We start from the raw sequence: 6,827 nt of genomic DNA on the forward strand, positions 1-6,827 counted from the left end.
TTATGAAGTGTGGGCTCAGAAATTCTTCTCAGTCTCCCTTATAACATCTTCTGTAAAGCCAGCCTTGCTCAACGATAGATTTTAAAATTATTTTGGAAAAGCTCAAAGAGGTGTTGAGTTCTTGTTGAGTTGATGTGGGGAATATATAAAAACAAAAATAAACAACAAGAGCACAAACACCCCAGAAACAATCCATCTGAATTCAGAGCCAAGCAGATATTTAAAACTGAAGTTTAAGGCTGTGTTTGGGGCACCTCCTCTGAGCGGTTGCTCTAGACCTGTAGGTTTGAAGGTCCAGGAATTCTAGATTCATTAAGGTGAAAATGTCCAATGTTAGATACTCAAGGAAGTTTTTCGGTTCCATTTTTTTTTTTTTGAAAGCGTGTTGCTGGTTTCAGGGAGCATTTAAATAACATCGCCATTCTGGTATTGCACATGGCACTAGTTGACCCAGCCACATTTTTTTTTACCTGCAGACTGCCAGCTCTCCTTTTCTAGAGATCCCGTTCTGTGTTGAAAATGTCCTACATATCTTTGCTTTGAGGCATCCTGTCTTAATTTTAACCTCTCACTTTTAGAGGAAAATATTACTCTAATTTTCAAGATCTAGGGGATTTCCAAGTAGCTCAATGCATGTTAATCCTATCCGGCTCCCTGCCTACCTCCCAGCCCAGTCTTCCTGGCTCACTGATAATTCTTTTTGCTAAATCTTTGGTTGGAGAACTTTTGAAAACATGTATCTATATGTGATTTATTATAGGTAACTTAATACATATATTTTCCCTAAAGAAATCTGCAATTCTAAGGAAGTCTCAAAAGGACTTCCGTAAGTTTCATGCAGAAGGTTTGATTTCTCCTTTTCTCCTTTACCTTTTTTTTTTACTGTATAAGATGCACTTAAACCCAGTTAGTGAAATCTTTTTTGAAAACTGAGTCGTCTTCTGCAGAGAAATGGCTGCAAAATGTTGTCTTTCACAATTTACTTAAGACTTAAGCCCTGATTTGCTCATTGAAAAATAAGAGTAAAACAGAATATTGCAACATTTAAAACCAGGTAGTTTTTGTAAAAGTGCTTCATAAATTACAAAGTACTACGTATATGTATTAGTTTTATACTTGCAGCCATTTTTCATTTTCTAACATAGATAGTCTTTATTCCAATTTAAAACATTTATGCCCACCCAACAAAAGCTAAAGCAAAAGAAAAATGGGCCCTTCTCCTTGTGGGAACATTCACCAAGCCTTAAACATCTAGAACTATCATGGGTGTTGGATATTCAGAGACACTCTTTTCAAAGAGCTTGCAGTAGTATGAGGGAGAATAAGAAAAATAATTACATACAGTAATCTAATTTTAGATATCTATGTTTGTGCTCTGACCTTACCAATCAAGCCAGACGACCTCCAGTACCCTGCCTGTGCAGCTAACACAGGCACACTTTTCTCCACCCTTGCTGGGAAAATCCATAGCATTACCAGCATTAAATGCCAAGCTTTTCTTTTTTTTTTTTGGCCTGGAGTTTATCAGGTTGGAATTTATGCACCTGGACCTGGGCACTACGTGAAGGGAAGGCATTGTTCCGGGCAAAACGCTCAGTAACAAACCTATCAGATTACAGAGTGTATTTCCTTTATCTTGGGGCGTTGGACTCTATTCAGGGGGCAAAAGGGATAGGATTTCACAGCTTGTTAGGACATGCTGGTCATGTCTTTTTCTAGTTCTTTCCCAGAGAAAGAGTGCAGTCTTCTGGCACACCTCCTGGGAGGGTCAGTGCCCAAACAAGAAGGCGTTAGGAACCTCAGAGCCTCTTGCTGAACAAAATGGTTTCACTGGCCCAAAACACAACTGCTTCCCCTGCACGAGAGGTTGGCTCTTCCTGGATCCTCTGGCCAAACTAGAGTGGACCTGCTCTTTCACAGACGGTGGGTAGTATTTCTATTTTCTATCAGGATTGGTTTTGTAAGGAGACCTCCCTCGAAAACTTCTGCGTCCAAAGGGATTTGCCCACTGGACTTTAAGGGATTCATTCTTTCCCTACTACTTCCTTATAGACAAATTTCCCCTCTGTTTTCTTACTTCTGTAGGCCAAATCACCAAATTGTCATATCCCTGAATTCTTCCTGGAAAATCTGCTAAAATGAACCATTCATTTTCCTTTGACAAATTCTCTTCAAAGGAAAGCTGTATTCCTGACAAACAATTATAAGGATGCTCATTTTGCCCGTCACTCACGCCCCAACACAGGCACATACATATAAAACTAAAGGTCTGCCATGATGGATCCCGTAGTCCTCACTTTTAAGAAGTCTGCTTCGCAATACTGGTAACATCAAAGGGACAAGGAAGCCCAGAAACTGTACAAACATCACATAATTTGGGGTATTTGTCCTGAATTATTCATTGTTACTCTATGCGCTCCAATTACAGGAAACGAAAGGGTAATAATAGTGGGATTGTGAGGGATACCCATTTTTTTCTTTATAATTTATTTAAAAATTTCACATTTTTTACAATGAAAAGTATGGCACTTTTTTAAGTCTTCTGCAAGATCATTGAGTTGAAGGCATGGTTCATTTTTCTGTTTTTTTTTTTCTGTGTTTTCTGATAAATATATTAGGCTACAAACTATCATCAGAGTACCACTTTTGCCAAGATCTGTAGGTTTTGGATATGCAACATTCTCAATGTTTTGAAAATGTTCTAAGTAGTTTGTAATAGCCCCCAAACTATAAAAATAATCTTTTAAAATGTCCCATTGGATATTATCCTATTTTTTATAGCATTTGCTTTTGTGGGAGGAGACCCTTTTCGTTTTTATTTTCTAATTTTATTGAACTGTGGTCATAAAATATGTAATATATTATTTCCTTTAAAACATAATGGCCAATTTTTGTAAATATGCCGCGACCATTTGAAATGATAGTCTATCTGCCCTTTGTTAGGTATGAATTCTATGCATTTATAGGCCTGTTATTTATAGCATTATATAATTCAAATGTTCAGTACCTTTAAATACTTTGTTTAATGTCTTAACTACAAAGGTAAGTGTGTTTAAGTATCTACAATGGCCACAGTACAGTCCCTTTCTACCCATATTTCTAATGGTCCTTCCTTCCTGTGTATCTCAGTGATACAGTGTTAGGTGTGTTCATGTTAATGATTTTTAAATCTTATTAGCAAATTGTAACTTCATCAAATGAAAGAATCCCCTTTATAGCCTTGTTTTGTCACTCATTAATATGGCAATGCTATGTTAGGCTTTTTTTTCGGTATTTACCCAGCACATCTTCTTTTTCCTCTCTTCACTTCTTTATCTTTCTATGTAATTTTCTATATGTCTTATCTTTACACCAAAGTTGAGGATCTTTATGATTATTACGAATATTCACGTTTCTACTTTTCTTGCTCCTTGTCTCTCTCTTTCCTGTTCTTTACCGTGTTGATGGATTTGTCTTTACTTTTTCTTCCATGGACTTATAGATATATATTCTATTTCTTTTACGTTAGTGGTTGTCCTATGTTTAACAGTTTAAACAAATCACCCCTAAAATGCCTAGAACTTGTTTGTCTCTGTAACAATATTTTCAATAAGACAGAAACGTCACATTGCCTTCACCTCTCTCCCTTCCCTCACATCCCGGTGCTTGGAATTTCTGCATCCCACAGCACATGATTAAAAATCAAAGCTGAATGAATGTCAGTGCATTTTTATTTTAAATGTGATGTAACTTTATTATGCTCTGTTAATTAAGGTGAAACAGACACTACGGTGATTCAACTAGAATAAACATTTTTACTACATCAACAGAGGAATCTGGATTGAGTTGTAAATTCCCGGAAATAGGTACGGTTGTTAATTTGATACTGAGCACAGCTGCCTTTCAGTCTGGTCTTGAGAACCTGCAGCCGCTTACTTGTCACCCAACATTGCCTATGGTAAAGGACCACTCTGGATTTAAACAGATCCTCTGAGTCATTCTGAGGCATAGCAGTCTGAGAACTCCTGCACTTCACCAAGCATTGATGGATGGGCCACACCCCAGAGTTTCTAAGTCACTTGGCTTAGGGTGGGGCCCCAGAATTTGCATTTCTAACCTGTTCCCAAGTGGGGCACAAGATGCTGGCCTCAGGGCCCCACGTGAGGAACAGCTAGTCAAGTGCAATCAGTTCTGAAGAAGAGCCCTGGGTGCTCACCTTGACTGCGGCAGACCACATATACCACCTTGGGAAAGACATTTACCTTCCGGGGTTCCACTTTCCTCAAGCAGAGGGGCAGCAGAAGGACCCAGTGGTTTCTGAGGTCCCGCTGAGTCTAGTTTTTGTTTTTCCTCTCTGCAAAGAGGCTATGACTATTTTCTATTACATTTGATAAGAGAGAACATCACATTATTGCATTGAGGCGTGACTGGGATAATTACACAAAATTATTATTTTTAGTATTTGTATCAGTAAAAATTTCATGCAGAAAGATCCAAGAGATGTGTGAGAGGCAAAACAAGTGAAGGAAGTAAAGTTCAAACTGAATAGAGAGTAGAGTATGCAAATCATGCCGAGTGATACATTTAACTAATAGACCAAAACTTTGCTTCTGTGTATATTTTTAGCAACCGAATTAGAGGAAAAACAGTTGAAATAAGGTAAATGGTGTAAGAAATACATAAACTGCTATGGTGTCCCCTAAGGTGAAGGAAAATACTTCTATTCAGGATAACTGGTTAAAATAGAGAGAAAACTGGTCCTGGGGAGCTTTTGAGATAAATGTGAAATAATGGGTATGATTTGAAGAGGCAGAGATGGCAGGTAGGACTGTACCCACACACACAGGCAGGGAGACCTGAGGCATATCTTGATAACCACAAGACACCCATTTTTGTCTAGTGCAGAGCCTTTGTTTCCCAGGAAGTCTTGACAAGGTCTAAACACATTTTTGGTTGTCACAATTTAGAGGGGGGTGTTACTGGCATTTAGTGGGTAGAGAACAGAGATGCTCCTGAACAGTCTGCAGTGCACAGGACAGGTCCCCTTAATAAAGAATTATCCATTCCAGTATGTCAATCCATATGTCAATAGAGCTGAAGCTGAGAAACCCTGGTCTAGGGTGTAGCTACTTTGGGACACTGATGGGGAATAAGACTGGAAAGTAGCCGAAGGCATTTAGATGATTTTATTTGAAATAGAAGGTTGTGAGCAACCACTGAAGTTTTCTGAGTGAGGTAATGATATAATACAGTGCCTTTTAGGAAGATGAAGTGTCAAATACATACAGTTGATTGGAGGAGCTGGGTAGAGTAGTTAAGAGCCAATGGCAATATTTCGGGTTAGAGGTAGTAAGTGCTTGAACTTGAGACTGGAAAGGAAGTGATCAATTCCAAAGACGTTCCAAAGGAATGTACCTGACTTGGTAACTGCTTAAATTGTGGGAGAAGAGAAGGTGGCTGGAAGAGTCAAAGACTGATCACAGCATGGCTGAAGTAAGAACCAGAGGAGTCAATGCACATTGATTTTGAGGCATGCAGGGCATTTATAGGGGGACACATCAAGTAACCTGCTAGAAGGCAGGGAGATTCAAAGTAACACTTCAGTCTACATTCCTAAACTCTTCCAGTTGAGTTGAATCAAGTTACCATTCTCATTTGCAACAATGAGATTTTTTCATTTTCAATTGTGGGGTGGGGGTGATGGGGATAGTGACAGGGGTGTGCATGGACTTGGCCCTTGAGCAATCCAACTAGATAGGCCTGCTCATCTAGTCTCATCCTAGCAGGGTATTATTGGTGTTCACTAAATGTGTAACAACAGTCAAGTGGAGTAATGGTTTTTGCTTACTAGAAGTTGTATCTGCTTCTGTGTACATCTTCTATGATTTCAGGGTTGTACATTTGCAAGTCACATTTGTTTTCTGGGCATGAGTTCACATTTATGTAAATCATCTTCACATGCTGCTACAAATCCACTCAAGTCAACTGTTTAGCACATCCCGACATGTACATTTGAGAGGTTTCCATGAATTACATTCTTTGTTCTAATCCTGCGTTGACTCATTCCAATGTATTTGCCATCACGCCTGCTGCAACTTGACCCAAGGTGCTTTGTTAGCCTTGTTTCATACGTCTGACTTTACAGCGGGCAAAGATGCTACCCCTCCTCCTCTTACGGCATGAGTGGAAGTGGAGGAGGCCAGGAATTAATCACTGTCCACAGCTGATACACACAGCAGCCAGGAGTAGGCATTTTGATATATTCATTAAAAGGAAGCTTGGCCAGTTCAATTCCTGTTGACTTATGCAAGGCACATAGGATTCCCTCATTCTTTCAGTTCCCTAGAATCGTGTAGTACAAGAATCCACGTATCCTGTGTATTCCAACCATGTTTTTGCTATGCAATCTGGGTTTGTGATACAAAGAGTAAATATGATGTAAGGCAACTAAACTCTGGTGCATCGCAAAACTTCATGAACTTTCTGTTAACTGATTTGTCAAAGTGCTGTATCTATGGCAGGAGGACGTATATTCCACGGATTTTGTTGACTCGGCTGGATTTGGTACCTAAGGTCCTTGAGGTGCCCATCTTCGTGTCCAACAGTCAAATTCACCCTCTTCGTGTCCAACAGTCAAATTCAACAGCAATCCACTGGGAAATCTGCCAAGAGACTGTCTTTATGTCAAACCCTACCTAGGAGTGGTAAAGGGCAAGGAAAAGCTATTTTCACATGCCACAGAAGAAACAACTTCCAGGTAGGCAAACTGGACACTATCATTGATCTGCCATGTTTGGCATGGACACTTTTTCCAGTGGACACATCAAATGCTTACTGATCCAGGATCC

The 6,827-nt window shown here is 39.4% G+C and overlaps 1 long non-coding RNA gene across 1 annotated transcript; it reads left to right on the plus strand.

Annotated features, from left to right (window-relative positions):
* Positions 1-1,708: 1,708 nt before the first annotated feature.
* On the plus strand, positions 1,709-6,595 carry LOC130683712 (uncharacterized). Its single transcript, XR_008997585.1, has 3 exons — positions 1,709-1,923; positions 3,754-3,845; positions 6,501-6,595. It is a non-coding gene; the product is annotated as an uncharacterized LOC130683712 (long non-coding RNA).
* Positions 6,596-6,827: the final 232 nt, after the last annotated feature.

The sequence above is a fragment of the Manis pentadactyla genome, chromosome 4 (genome assembly GCF_030020395.1).
Source record: "Manis pentadactyla isolate mManPen7 chromosome 4, mManPen7.hap1, whole genome shotgun sequence".
NCBI classification, from domain to species: Eukaryota; Metazoa; Chordata; class Mammalia; order Pholidota; family Manidae; genus Manis; species Manis pentadactyla.